Source organism: Coenobita brevimanus, chromosome 40 (genome assembly GCF_032717465.1).
Source record: "Coenobita brevimanus isolate Jiangsu-jjx chromosome 40, ASM3271746v2, whole genome shotgun sequence".
NCBI classification, from domain to species: Eukaryota; Metazoa; Arthropoda; class Malacostraca; order Decapoda; family Coenobitidae; genus Coenobita; species Coenobita brevimanus.
The window spans coordinates 4,103,919-4,120,582 of record NC_136993.1 but is presented as its reverse complement, the minus strand read 5'-3'; positions in this window follow the sequence as shown (position 1 = coordinate 4,120,582).

The following is a 16,664-nucleotide window of genomic DNA, read 5'->3' as shown; positions in this document are numbered from 1 at the left end:
TCAACATATTGTACCGTACTAATGCTAACTAACAATTATATACACTGTATACGAGTATATATCATTCAGTTATAAATCTCTATTATATTACTTATCTCAGTGTTTTTCCCTATACAGCTATAGTGATAGACAATATATACCGGTACTTTACACCGATATATAGCAAGTGCATTATAATATAATTTTAATTTACTGAGCAATCGACTGAAAAATGTTATTATTAATTAATGCTGTCTAGTAATATCACTGTGTTTAAAAAACGTCAAGCTTAGTGACAAGAAACTGCATTAACATTTCCTAATAGCTCTACACAAGCAGAAGCAGAACACCAAAACCAGGAAACAAATACCCTTTCAGAAGTAGAAACAGAACTACTAAATACAGGTGAAAATTACTCAGAAATAAATAACGATGATAACCTAAACGAGAGAGAACACAGATCAGGAAATACATATGAATTACCATCATATTACAGTTGCAAGGAAAGTCCAGTAAAAAAGATGGACAAACAGACAATAGCAAGATAAATAGAGCATGTTCCAGCGCATTCCCTTCACCACAACATCACTACACAAATTCAGTACCAGTGTATGTTTAGCATGTCAAAGACTCTCACAAGATGGTAATGATAAGGACAGAGCAAATTTACAGACAGCATTAGATGAATGCAGACAATATTTCATGAAGAGAAACATTACAAATGAGAAGGAAAACATATCTGCCTTTTCAGCTAGAATAAATCAGGAATGTTGCCCAGCTGGCTTAAGTCAGACCAGCTTTTGCGAACTAAAACATAATGATGAATTTAAGAAAGAATCCTAAGGAAATTCTCTGCAGGTAGAAATTTTATTAGTCGGCTTAACCCCAGAGAAAAAACATGAATCATAGATTGAAATGAAAGCGTTCTGATTTCCAATTTTTGCGAAGATGAAAAGATCTCATTATTTATGGATTCAGGCTCTCCAGTCAGTCTAATAGCCTAATATGAGTTAGAACAAATTTTTAGAAATAGGAGATAGGTAACATTTATGGAGGCACCAAACTTAGATTTATACACTGTAGATGGTAAAGAAATACCTGTAAAAGGTATAATTGAGGTAGACATCAAATTTGCAGAGACTACCAAAACAATCACTGCTATATTCTGCATAGTAGAGAATTTATTAACCCGTACCACGCTAGTGATGTAGATCTACGTCCCCTTAAAAACCGCCAGTGACGTAGATCTATGTCCTGCAACACTGAGAAGTCATTGTAAGCAACCGAAGTAAAATGAGAGGTGATATCGTATCTCGCTAACTTCGGACATATCTCTGCTACGCTTACAACACTGATTTAGGATCACGGAACGCGAGTGAGTCTTCACAGGCACACAGTAGCTCTGCTCTGTCTGTAACCTTGAAGATTTCAGAGGTAGAGTCGCAGCAACCTGACTCGATTCAACCAGCTTCCAGGCTTTGGCGATTACTTTTATTAGTACTAATGATCTTATATTGCTGTATTAAGCCCATTTAGTCAGAAAAAAATATCCAAAATCGATTCACAAGTTCACAGCCGCTCTACTCTCTCAGTAATCTCGAGGATTTCAGGGGTAGAGTGGCACAAACCTGACTCGATTCAACTAACTATCTGGCTTAATTGATTACTTTTATTAGTGCCAGGGATCTTATATTTAGCCAGAAAAAAAAGATAATCTAAAATCGGCAAGCGTAGAGGGGCATCAGTCTTTTTTTTTTTCTTTTTTTTTTTTTTTGCCTAGCACAGTACGGGTTAAAGCAAATATGCTTCTTAGCCTATGTACGATGAGAAAAGAAAATATTTAACTGATGCCACATTTTAAAGGTGTACAATTTGAAGATGATTTCATACAGGAAATTTCTTCTCCAGATACTACACCCAATAATTGTAGAGAATCCAAAGTAACAGGAGCAAGTAAACATTTTTTTCATTTTATTTAGGTTCATTATTTACCATTCAGTACAAGCCCCAACACTCTGGGGAACACTGTCCCTGAAGGCCAAGCAGGGAGGGGTGCATGAGGAAAACAAAATCGGTATCACAGGGCATAAAAGGTACAGAAGGAATTATCATTACAAGCACAGTAATGAACAAAGGCACAAAAGAAGAAACGAAGCTTATGACCTACAATCACTCACAGAAAATGGGCAGTCTGACCCCCTCCCACTCTCCCAGCCAAGGTCACGTAAACTCACCTGTCATTCATCAGCCCTGACATAACCTTACCACCAAGATCATTAATAAAAGTTACGCTAAAGAGTAAATTGAGGAATGGCATTGGTACTGTATTAGAAGAAACTTGTCGAGTGAAAGGCCTGTCTATAGAGAGTGCTTTATGATGAATAAATAACAGAGGGGAAACAAATGTTTTCCTAGTTAACCTGATGAATGGAGATGTGCAGATCAATAAAGGAACTTGTATATATCATTTAGAGACTTGTTGAGCTCCTATATGTGAAATAACAATGGCCAGAACATCAAGCCAACAGAGAGTGCATAAAAGAACATTTGATTCATTCAGAATATTATAATGTGGAGAATGACCTACAGCATTAGTTACAAAAGCACAGACAGACAGTCGCATTACCTGGTGAAAAATTAGGTTGTACGAATTATCGTAAAACCTGACACACAACCTATCTACGCACCTGCATATAAAGATGCACACTCAGTGTGCATCAGCTAAACAATATGTAGATAAAATGCTGAGTTTGGTTATCACTAAACAGGCAGTGTCCCCATTGAATGCATCACTTTTCTTTGTGCCTAAACCAAGTGGTGAAATGTGAGCAGTCATTGATCATCGCAAACTAAATCAGCAAACAATTCCTGATCATTCTCCCAAGCCAATAGTAAGTGATGTCAGAAAATATTAGACTAGAAAAGCCACGTAGGTTTAACAATTTTTTTGCTCAGTGGCTATTAGCAGATAGAGTTAGATGAGGAATCATGCAAATATACAGCACTTTCCACATATAAATGTCATTTTCAGTACTGCAGAATGTCAATGGGGCATCACACGGCTCCAGGTGCCTTCCAACGATTAATGAATAGTGTGTTATCAGGTATGCTAGGTGATGGTATTTTTGTTTACCTGGATAACATTATAACTGCAACAAAAACAACAGAAGTGCATTCACAGAAATTAGACCAAATCCTAAACAAGTTAACCAATGCTGGATTAAAAATTAAGCTGCCTAAATGTACATTTTGCTTTAAAGATATTAAATTCCTTGGCCATAGGCTTGATGCAGAGGGTATCCACACTTCCGACAAAAAAAAAAAGAAAAAAAACTGAAGGCAGTAAGAGCTTCCCTGAACCCACAACTGTGGATGAAGTACGACAATTTCTAGGACTAGCAGGATATTACAGAGATTTTATACAAGGATTTTCTATTATAGCAAAGCCCTTATTCCACCTACTGAAAAAACAAGCTATATTTCAGTGGGGAGAGGAACAAAAGATAGCATTTAGTGATTTAAATGGTAAACTTACATGTACATCTTTAAAAGATAAACTTACATGTGCACCTTGCTTGGCATATCCAAATTTCAATAAATCATTCATAATATGCACAGATGCCTCACTTAAAGGCTTAGAAGCCATACTGATGCAAGAAGATAATGGAAAATATCAAACAACTGCATTTGCCAGTTGTCTGCCTTGGAGAGAGTTCCAATATACCTGACCTCTTCCTTACAACTAATCCTTTTGTTTATGCTGTTAAGCTTTCTTCTCCGTTGGGCTCCTCAGATCACAATCTTATTACCTTAACCTATCCTATCGCTCCAGTACGGCCTGTGGACCCTCCAAAGAAACGTCGGTTGTGGCACTTTGGAGCTGCTGATTGGGAGGCCCTCAGGCAGTACTTCTTTGATTTTCCCTGGAATGATTATTGCTCCCATGGACGGGAGCCATGAGGGTGATATGCGCATTACGGAGGTTATTCTCTCAGGCATGGATGCATACATTCCTTTCCCATATCGTTTGACTAATGCAAGAAAGCCTTGGTGTAATCATGCTTGTTCTAATGCTGTCCACAACAAGGAGAGGGCTTATAAAATTTACCGGAGCCAACCCACCCCTGAATCACATCTTTTTAATGATTCTGCCCGGAATCGTGGTAAGTCTGTTCTTCGCTCTGCTAAAAATAAATTCATCCGTACTAAATGCTCTCAACACTCCAACTCGAATTCTTCCCGTTCCTTCCGGCACCTTGCCAAAAACCTTTCTAACAACTTTACCTCATCATCCTTCCCTCCTCTTTTCTACTCTGATGGCTCTGTGGTTATTTCTTCTACTGATAAAGCAGATCTCTTCGCTCAGACTTTCTCCTCCAATTCCATCTTAGACGATTCCAGTGCTAATCTCCCATCACTTCCCCCCACTTACTTCCTCATGGCTGACATTAAAATATCTTCAGCTGATGAATTTTCTGCCATCACTGGCCTCAATACTAACAAGGTTTTTGGGCCTGATGGACTCCCTCCTGTTGTCCTCAAGAATTGTGCTTCTGTGCTTACACGCTGCCTAGGTAAATTCTTTCGCCTTTGTCTATCAACCTGCACCTTTCCTTCTTGCTGGAAGTTTGCTCTCATTCAACCAGTCCCAAAGAAGGGTGACCATTCCCAGCCCTCTAACTATCGCCCAGTTGCTTTAACATCCTGTGTCTCAAAAATTTTCGAGTCTACTCTTGACGGAAAATTTTTAAAACATCTTTCCTATCACAACCTTCTTTCTGATCGTCAGTATGGGTTCCGTCAGGGACGCTCCACTGGCGATCTTTTCACCTACCTTTCAGACTCCTGGTCATCCTCCTTTCGGGGCTTTGGCGAAAGCTTTGCCATTGCACTTGACATCTCAAAGGCTTTCGATCGAGTCAGGCATAAATCTTTAATTTTCAAACTGCCCTCTTGCAGTTTCTATCCTTTTGTCTGTGCCTTCATCTATAGCTTTCTTTCTGGTCGATCTATAGCCGCTGTTGTAGACGGCCATCTTTCTTCTCCTAGATCTGCCAACAGTGTTGTTCCTCAGGGCTCTGTCCTATCATCAACTCTCTTCCATTTATTCATCAATGACTTTCTAAGCTGTATGTCTAATCCTTTCCACTCATACGCTGATGACTCCACCCTTCACCTTTTCATTCGGTTCATGCAACGTCCATCTCAGCAGTTACTTCAGCAAACAAGGGATGAGGCTATGGCACACTTAATGTCTGACTTGGCTCGTATCTCTGAATGGGATCTAAGTAACTCTGTTGTTTTTAATGCATCAAAGACTCAATTCTTACACCTATCAACTCGACAAAATCTTCCAGAGGAGGACCCACTAATGTTTCATGATATCCAGCTCAATCCTGCATCATCCTTGAACATACTTGGGGTTTCATTCTCTCGGAATTTCTCTTGGAAAGATCATATTACATTTCATGTAAAATCTGCTTGTAAGAGATTAGGTGTGCTAAGCTACCTCTGTACCTTCTTTACACCTGCACAGTTGTTGACTTTATACACGGGTTTTATTCGCCCCTGTGTAGAGTACAACTCTAATGTGTGGGGAGGCTCCCCACATACAACTCTTCTCAATAGGGTGGAGTCAAAGTCTTTTCGTCTCATTAACTCTCCTCGTCTTACTGGCTCCCTTCAATCTCTGTCTCATCGCCGCACTATAGCATTTTCACCTCTTTTCTATCGCCACTTCAATGGTCACTGCTCCTCTGAACTGTCTACTTGCATTCCTCCAGCACTACGACGAGCGCGTAGCACCCGTCTAGCAACAAATTCTCATCCCTTTTCTGTCCAACTCTCTAATCCAAGAGTTAACCGTTACTTGCAGTCCTTCATTTATGCAATAGGTCATCTCTGGAACTGTCTCCCTTTATCTGTATTTCCTACTTCCTATGATCTCCAGTCTTTCAAACACAGTGTGTCCAGGCATCTCGAAATGAACCTACCTTGAAATTGGCTCTCTTTTGTATTGTTTTTGTTTTGTTTTTTTCTCGGAAGGAACGGTTTGAGGGCTCCTGGCCTTTGGTTCCTTTTTCCTTGCATAAAATAAATTTGACATACAAAAACAGCAGAGAAAAATTATTGTCCTACAGACTTAGAGGCTCTGGCGGTGATAACTGTACTACAGAATTTTGTAATCTTGTATATGGATACGATATTCACCTCTGTGCTGATCATATGCCTCTTTTGGGCATGTTTCAGGAAAAACTCTTCATTGGGAGGAGAGCAAGATGGAAATGTACAGTATAGAATTACAACGTAAATGTCCAATATATAAAAGATAAAATAAATATGGCAGCAGACGCTTCATCATGAAATCCAACAACAACCAATGTTGCTACAGTTAGTCTCGGGGAAACACGACATCTACCTCTTAAACAATTCGCAATAGTAAACAATACTCTACATAGGGTAAATCCAGGACAAAATCATAGAAGATTTATCAAGCAGTTAGTCATTCCTAATACAATGATACCTCGCATTTTAAGGATAATACACAGTAGTCCACAAGCAGGCCATCCTGGCAAAGATAGGACAGTCAGGCAGACCAGGATGTCATATTACTGGCCATCATTACGTAAAGACATACATGATCACATTGACAGATGTGAATCATGCGGAAAGCACAAAGGTTACACCTTATCACCAGTACCCTTAGGAAAATGTCCTGTGCCTAACCAACAGTGGGACTTTGTTGCGGTTGACTTGCTTAAGCTGCCCTTATCTGATATTAATCAATATCTTTCAGTTGTTACAGATCATGTCTCACGATATGTTCTTTTGGTCCCAGTTAAGGATAGGACAGCAGAAACAGTCACGTAGGTAATCACATTTAATGTATCTGTAGGTTCACCACACCAAAGGTGCTAATAAGTGATAATGGGGGAGGATTTAACTCTGAAATCTTACAAGAAATATAAAAATCAATACAATATAAAAAAGGTTTTAGCCTACCATCCAACTTCCAGTGGATTGGTAGACAGGTGGAATAAAAAATGCACTAGATGTACCATGTTACATTCTCAGTGAGAACTATGCAAACTGGGATGATTGGATCCCCAGAGTTGAAGCAGCAATTAATTGTGCAATTAACAAGTCTATAGGAGACACGTCTCATCTTATTATTTACGGGACAGACAAACTCTCCCATATAAGATACTGGAAGGTGAGCAAATGCCTATATACAATTATGAAGATTATCCTGAACTTCGATTACGTGAATTCCAGGAGATAAACACAAAGTTAAAGAAACAGTTAACAATGTCCAAGGAAGAAATGACAGAATCATTTAAAAAGAAGGCAAAAGAATCAAATATCAGCATAGGTGACATTGTCTATGGCATCATTCACATTTGAGACAATAAAATGTCAATGATATTTGAAGGTCCATACAGAGTAATACTCGTATTATGGGTATAGTTGTTATGCCATGTGGGTGTTATGGGTAGGCATGTTATTGTGGGTAGGCCTTGTTGTTGATGAAGGGGGACTGTATTCTCGTCTTGTAAGCTCCCTAATACCTCTTCCTTAGCGATTTAATTTTGGATATGGTGGGTTAATAATCTTTTGTATGTTATGATCCACTGTACTGCAATGTTTCAGTGCTATGTGAGGCCTGGGGGTCTAGGGTTACGATTGAAGAGTTGAAAGGAATGATGGGACTGGTGTGTATTGGTGTTCTGATGAGGAGGGGTAGATTAAGATGGTTTGGGAACATTTTGGGGATGGAAGATAACAACTGTGTGTGGAAGTTGAAAAGTGTGAACGTCGGGGGTAGGATTGCGAGAGGCAGACCGAAAAAGACCTGGGACGAGGTCATAGATAGGGAGGCTGCCAGAGATCAAGTAATGTGAAGAGCTGCCTTTAGGTGACCAAGGCCAACACATGCAAGCGTACTGGAGTCTTTGTAAACGATATGATATGAAGAAAAGGTGTCGGGGAGCCTCCTTACCCGAAGAGGATAATGGGTCCTTGTTAGTTCCCCCCCTGCCTGTCCCTTCATTTACTGGAGGTGGAGGTGGAGGAGGAATCATGAGAGGACTCGGAGCTGGAGTTGCTCTTGATGGAGAAGCCATCGTTACGGTCGTAGGGCAGCATTTCATCGCCAACCAGAGGCACCACGAACGCCTTAGGCTTTTTGACTGGCTTTTTGACCTCCGGCTTTTGAACCCCAGGCTTTTGGACCTCACACTTTTGGACCTCAGACTTTTGGACCTCAGATTTTAGGACCTCAGAATTTAGGGCCTCAGAGTTTAGGGCCTCACTCTTTAGGGCCTCACTCTTTAGGGCCTCAGACTTTAGGGTCTCAGACTTTAGGACATCAAATTTTTTATTCCAATGCTTTTTAGTCTTAGGCTTTTGGAACCTAGACCTGTAGAGCCTGGGCTTTCTGAGCCTAGGCTTTTTTATCTTAAGCTTTTGGAACCTACTCTTTTTAATCTCTTGCTCCTCCTTTTCCTCCGAAGGGCAGGACTCTGAACTCAGTGAGGGAGGCTGAATCTCTTGTGGGACCTGAGGAGAGTCGGAGTTAGCTGTGCCGGATGTCTGAGCAGGATCGTGTGTTGTGGATGAGGTGGATACTCTAGAAGGATTAGGGGTTTGAGAAGAGGTAGGTATTTCAGAAGGAGAGGATTTGGGGGCAGCGGTGGGATTTGGAATAGGACTGGGTAGTTGGGAAGGGTTGAGGACTTGAGAAGGACTGGGTAGTTGGGAAGGGTTAAGTACTTGAGAAGGACTAGGTAAGTCGGAAGAGGTTAGGCTGTAAGTGCAGGTAGCCAGTAGGCTTGATCTTCTGGTCCAAAGGATCCACAAGATTGCCATTACTGCACACAAGGCGATAATGACGCTGGGGACGACGACGAAGGGAGCCCTGAAGATGGGCTGCTTGTCTTGGAGGTGGAGAAGGTATTCCTCCATCTTCCTGACCTCCCAGAGGCGCCACACCAGGCTTAGAAGGGGCAGACGCAGGAGCCAGGAAGGGTGTGGCAGGGGAGCAGGAGGAGGAGGGGACACAAACAGCCCTACAAGAGGCAGGGAGTGTACCCATGCGCGACGGCGGTGGAGGCGCAGGTGATGGTCCTGGATCAAGATGGCGGCGTCCCGGTACCTGGCCCTAGCGTACATCTCCAAGGCCAGGAACACCACCGCCAGCGTCACTATCACCGCCACCACGAAGCCCCTGAGCCGCCACAGCTTTCTCGTGTCCCCAAGCCTGCCCAGGGGCTCGGTACTCTCCCCCTCCTCCCCATCCCAAGTCCTGCCCCACCACCCTCGCCATCCCTGGTTGCCCCCATCCCCGTCCTCGTCGTCATCGCTTCCCCACAGCCAACTGCATCCCCAGCCTTTTCTCTCTTCCTCCTCCTTCTCCTCCTCTTCCCTTTCCCACCACCACCTCCACCCTCTCTCCTTCCTCTCCTCCTCCTCCTCTTCCCTTTCCCACCACCACCTCCAACCCCTGTCCCTCTCCTTCCTCTCCTCCGTCTCTCTCTTCTTCCCTCTCCAGAGCCACCCCCACTTACTCTCACTCTCGCTCTCGCTCTCGCTCTCGCTCCCCCTCCATGGCCAACCCCACTCCCACCATCCTTCCCGCTTATTAAAAACGTCACTTTCGTATTCCCGATCAGTATTTCTACCCCGAAAGAATCGCCAGAACATCTTTTGATTTTTTTCTCCTTTTATATCTCGTAGTGCAAAAAATACTGCAGTTGAGGAAATGCACGTTAGTGAAGTCTGTCATCCGTGAGGTGAAGTGGGTTGGTGGCCTCATCATCATCATCATCATCATCATCATCATCATTGTTTTTACCATTATCATCATCATCATCATTGTTTTTACCATTATCATCATCATCATCATCATTATTTTTGTTGTTACCACCATCAGCATCACCATTTTCATCTCTGTTACCATCATCATCATCATCATTTTCGTCGTTATTACCATCATCATCATCATTTTCATCATCGTCGTCGTCGTCGTTATTACCAACATCATCATTTTCATTATTATTATTATTATCATCATCACCATTTCCATCTCTATTACCATCATCATCCTCATCATCGTTATCATCCTCATCATCATCATCATCATTTTCGTCGTTATTACCATCATCACCAATTTAATTATTATTATTATTATCGTTATCATCATTAGAATCAGGTGAAGTGAACTGTGGAAAAGAAGGCAGCATATATGTATAGTGACTGGACTGAAAGTAGAAGGACTTGGGATGTGGAGGGAAGGAAAAGGGAGCTGCGTGGTGTGAAGAGGAGACAGATGAAGAGATGAGTGAAAGACAAGAGTAGATGAGAAGGTGGGAAGAAACCAAAGTGTAATGTGAAGGAAATGTTAGAAAATGTTTTAGAGGGAGGTCAAGAAAGTACAAGACGTTAAAAGGGAGGTTGAAAACGAGTAAAAGAAATAAAATGGAGGAATGTTGATGGAGAAGAGAGAGAGAGAGAGACAGAGAGACAGAAGGGGGGGGGAGATATATGATTGGATATTAGTTGAAAGAATTAAAAAGAAAACCAAGGAATCGGTTAGAAATGAACGAGAGGAATTTAGAAAGGGAAGGGGATATGCAAACCAGATATTCAGATTAAGATGAACAGTGAAAATGCATTTAGAGAAAGAAAAGAAGATAGATGCTGCCTTCTTGGATCAGGGGAAAGTAGTAGAGAGGAAATGTGGAAGGTGCTAAAATTACATGAAGTGGATGTGATACTGCTAAATGCGGTGATGATTACTTACGAGGGCGCAGGGGCGGTAGATACTGTGAAAATGACCTAAAGTCTTTCATGTAGATGGTGAACTGAAGAAGGTTTGTATCATGTCTCCATGGTTGTTCATTGTACTCCTGTGTATATGAATGGTGTTATAAAAGAAATATAAGGTGTAGGGCAGTAGGGTGGGAAAGGTATAGGGTTTGGTAAATTGTCAGTACTGTTATTTGCTATTTGCCGCTTGTTATTTGCTGATGATACTGTTCTTGTAAGTGAAGACGAGAGGCAGCTGCAAGACTTGATGAATGAGCTTATATGTGTGGTGTAAATGTATGTAAGAAATGGAATCTGAATTGAATGTAGCATAGAGTAAAAGTTATAGTGTCTTAGAGGAATGAAGTCACGTAATGCTTAGTGAAGTTATGAGAAGCTAAGAATATGCATGCTTTTAAATGGTTAGGTAGTGCGATGAGCAAGGGTTGAAGTTTAGAGGAAAGAAATGCCAGAAGTAAAATAGGGAAGGAAGGTTGTATGCACACTAATGGCAGTGATAGGGATGTGAGTACTGAAGTAAGGAAGTCGTTTCATTACCGTATTGTGATCCCCATTCTAACATATGGAAGTGAAGCTTGGATTATGTTGGATGGACACAAGACGGAGCAGTGGAAAGTAGTTATCTGAGAAGAGCATGTGGAGTTACGTGTATAGACAGACAGACAAAAGAGGAAGTTAAGGACTGACCTGATGTTGATGTGGATATGAAGAGAAGTGTTAAGAGACGATAAATTGAGATAATGCAGCCATATGGAGGGATGGAGAGTGAGACTGACTATAAAAGTGTATGTGAGTGAGGTGGAGAAGGGAGGGGGAGGAGGAGACCGAGGATGAGATAGAAAGATAGGGTGAAGACCTAAACTCATCTCACACCAATAACATTTTTTTTATCTTTTTTAATCATTTATTTTTACATGTTTGCGATTACGCATTATCTTGCTGTATGTGTTTTTCAGCTGCAATACTCGGCTGCTTTTCATTTTTCCCTATATGACTTGACTGTGTTGATGAATGAATCCAGTATATTAATTTTTCTACAATGTATGAGTCGCTGAAGGGACAGGCTACTACTTATATCACAGTTTACCATCCATAACCATTAAAGAAAACGTAGAGAATCAGAGAGTATGCAGGCAGTAATTCATTGGGGTAACTGTAGTAACAAATGTAATGCAAAGACAGCCCTACACAGTCTTTTTCAACCTCTTCGGCTACGAGAAAAGAGTCATAAATCACTCGTGCTAGTAAATGAGGATGTGTCTTCTTTAAATCTTATCTGTGTAAAGGATATATTTAGTAGGGAGCTTGGGAGGGATCGGGGATTATTTTATTTCCTATATGTGTCCTCTGTCGCATCTACTAACCTGAAGTAACCTGACCATACCTCACCTACGTAACTTATAACTAACTTTAACAATGATGCGAAGGAAAACGGAGGTACGAGGTGGAGATTTAGCCCCGTCCCTACTTCCTCTCTATTTTCTAACTACTAAACGAAGTATTTGACACACACACACACACACACACACACACAGGAGAGCTTTTTCTAACTAAATAGGTTAGATATGGTCCTTGTTCCGTGCACTGCAGTACTCTAGGTCGTTTCTGAGTTGAATACAATCGGCAGGTGAGAGCTTCATTAAAATGGAAAGTAAGATTAATAAGCTATCGGACTGAGGGTGTTTATTCTGAAACTCCTATGACTCACAACTCAAACCGCCTGGGATTGTCTGTATATATTACTATAGAGTTATTCCAACCACAAGAAAGTTATCCCAATGGTGTCGGTGTCAGTTCTGAGGCGCCTGTGGCTATCAGATGAACGCGTCAGACGTTAACTGCATTATAACACTAGAGTTGTTCTCACGATTACAGCGTTAATGGGAACAATATTAGCTCTCAGGCTCCTATTGACTCAAACTCAGCTAAGTAATTTTGTCGAGTGTTAGCGGGAATATAAATGTAGAGTTACACCAGGAATGACAAGCCAAGAATATACTTTTCAAGGGGTCTCTATCAGGTAAACATTGTCAGATATTAGAACAGATCTCCAGTATGTTACGTGACTGATTGAAATGTTTATATTATAAAGGTATACAGAGTACAACAAAAGGAGGTGGCGGGTCTTGCCACACTCTTCCTTCAGCAAAACAGTTATATACAGGCAGTGGATACAAATTTGTGCATACGGTGTACAAAGAGAGAGAGAGAGAGAGAGAGAGACTATTACCTTTACGTACTTCATTCTACCAATATATTCTTATACTACGAAGACTACTCACCACTTACTTTAATAACAAAATGCATAATAAAAGAAACTGAAGTTATGGTATACTTTTGCAATAAATGTTGCTCTCAGAACCAGCGTTGCCATGACAACCGTATGGGCCTCGTGCGTTGGCATGACGACCAGTGTAAACAACTGCAGAGTCAGCTGATAAACATTGCCATCAACGGTTTTCTTTAAGTGGCAGTGAGTTATAGGAGCCTGACGGTGTTTATGCTGGTGCTATTAACCCCTGTAAGGTAGGAACAACTCTGGTATTATGTTCCAGACAATGCCACACTATTACATGAATTTGAGAAGGGTTATAAAAGCCTGAGAGGGGTTATAGGAGCCTGGCAGGGGTTATAGGAGCCTGACAGAGGTTATAGGAGCCTGACACGGGTTATAGGAGCCTGACAGAGGTTATAGGAGCCTGACAGAGGTTATAGGAGCCTGACAGAGGTTATAGGAGCCTGACAGAGGTTATAGGAGCCTGAGAGGGGGTTATAGGAGCCTGAGAGGGGGTTATAAGAGCCTGAGAGGGGGTTATAGGGGAGAATAACAGACAGTAACAGAAAATAAGATAAAATAAGACACCAGAAAATAACAAACAGAAAATAACGGACAATAACAGAAAATAAGACAACAGAAAATAAGACAATAACAGAAGATAACAGAAAATAACAGACAATAACAGAAAATAACAAACAAAATAACAGACTAACAGAAAATATCAGACAATAACAGAAAATAACGGACAATAGCAGAAAATAAGACAACAGAAAATAACAGACAACAGAAAATAACAGACAATAACAGGAAATAACAGAAACAGATAATAACGGACAATAACCTAAAATAACAGACAATAACAGACAATTATATTCAGTTGAGTGAGTGACGAGGCCTAACCCCTAAGCTTAGTTAACGTATTATACTCCTTTTACTCTAACTTGGCCTAAAACTGCCATCTCCCCATCGTGAATGCTGAGCTGTAACACTAGATTAACACACAAATATGATGCTAGTCACGAGGAAGTGCTATGGAAAGGATATAGAAAGCCATAGCACTGTCTTTTTCCGCCACTCAGTTACATGAAACAAGCTGCAATAGGACGAAAATCTGGGCCAGGTTAGGGGAAAAGGGTAGGATTTTATTCATATTACTACAAGTGATTTACATTGGCTTACTTAAAACTTATATACTCCTTTTACCTTAACCTGACCCAGATTTTCGTCTTTTTGAAACTTATATCACGCAGGTCAGTAGCAGAAAAAGATGATGCCACCGCTCCTCATCCTTACCATGGCACTTCGTGACTAGCATTATACTGTAGTCTTAATCTATCGCTACAACTCGGTATGAGAGATGGAGAGACGGCAATTTTAGGCCAAGTTAGAGTACAAAGGGTATAGTTTGAACAGTCTATCTTAATCTGACGAAATTCGTATAGAGATATCGAGACCCAAATGAGGATAAAATGCCATGGTAGTGAATGGATTAACGTAACTCTTCGTTCTAAGGCCTGTGTTGTGGGTGGCACCGGAGGCGATTTATTAGGCTTGTTACACCATATTCTTTTTTATTAACTCTCCCAAGGAGGGTATGTTTTACTCTGTGTTGGTTGGTCGATTGGTCTATCTCTCTGTTAGCAGGATTACTCAAAAAGTTATGAACGGATTTTGATGGAATTTTGTGGAAGGGTGGGCCATGGGCCAAAGGGAAAAAAAAAAAGGATTAAAGATCCTGATCCGGAGTATCCCGCACAATATCTCCAAAAGTTCTCAATGAATTACAATGAAATTTTGTGGAAAGGTGGGTCATGAACCAAGAAAGAAATGATTAAATTTTGAGGACGATTCGGATCCGGATACGGATTCTATATCCACGGATCCAAATTGGGATCCATTTTCATGGCAATAGCACTGGCGGAGGTATGCGCTCTGTGAGCGCTTTCTAGTGTTATTGATTTATTTTTATCATTAAGATAATGTACCTCTGTAACATACAAAGGGAGAGAGAGAGAGAGAAACAATGGTTCCATAATTATCCATCCTAAATCCTTCTACTTTCACTTCTGTCACTATATATATATATATATATATATATATAGAAACATTGGTTCCATAATTATCGATATACAGTATGCTGCCTTCTCTTCCACAGTTCGCTTCACCTGACGTAGCCTATTATACTATATTCTTGCTGCCTCTACAACATTATCGTCAACGATTTTATCACACACCTGTGCCGATATTGTGGGTGTATTGTTTTTCTGTGTGTGTGTGTGTGTGTGTGTGTGTGTGTGTGTGTGTGTGTGTGTGTGTGTGTGTGTGTGTGTGTGTGTGTGCGTGCGCGCGCGCGCGCTTCCTCTTGTGCGTGTACAATATAACTAAAAGATTGTTTATATGTTTTTTACCAAACTTCATGGAAGGGTTGAGAGTCAGGCAGAGATGAAATTATTCGATCTTGACAACAATCACTCAAAGGTCAAGGTCACAGTGCAAGGTCAAGTACGTAAGGCGTGTGTGTGGCACTCTATGGTGGCTCTTCCTTGCTCAGCTCTAGTATACAAGGAACAAATAAAGACTATAAATAACCCCTTCAGTTCTAAAGTCTTTGCTAACCTAAATACAGTGTTTATAGATAAGCTTACTACCAGCCCGTTATTTCACCTGTCGTTAATATACAAACAGTCAGCCAACCATCGTCACCTGAACACCTTAGATCCACTGCCACCCACACTGCAATAGGTCTGAAAAGAAAGTCATAATTACGTGACGGCCACACATCTTTTAGGCCTGCAATGGCGAGGTGGGTACGAGCACCACGCTGATGAGGCTGCTTTACAGTACGATGTTATTCAATCCAAATGACGTTACCGCAGTGAAGGAGGCAATCAGTGCACTGCGGTAAGGATTTGAAGTGTATATTCCATCACTGCTGACACCACGTCAAATGATTCAGCTTTGGCGCAACTATTTGAACTAGACAAGTTGTATACAGCTTTCATACGAATCTCTCTCTCTCTCTCTCTCTCTCTCTCTCTCTCTCTCTCTCTCTCTCTCTCTCTCTCTCTCTCTCTCTCTTATTTATTTTTCTCTCAATCCATATCTGTCTGTCTGTCTGTCTATCTCTACCACTACGTCGGACGCGTAGCAACCGTCTAGCAACAAACTCTCATCCTTTTTCTATCCAGCTCCCTAATGCAAGAGTTAACCGTTACTCCCAGTCCTTCATGTATGCAACAGGTCAACTCTGGAACTGTCTCCCTCTGTCTGTATTTCCTGCTTCCTATGATCTCCAGTCTTTCAAATGCAGTGTGTCCAGGCATCTCGAAATGTAGGGATCTTGAATTTGGCTCGCTGTTGTTTTTATTCATTTATTTTCTTTCTTGGAGGGAATAATTTATGGGTTTCTAGCCCTTGGTTCCTTTTTCCTTGCATTAAAGAAAAAAAAGTATCCATCTACCTATCTCTATCCATCCTTATATCTTTATCTATCAATCTATCTATCTATCTATCTATACTTTTAATAGTAGAGGTCTGTCTTACGTAAATAAAGCCGTCTATGGTGCATAAAAATAAGTAC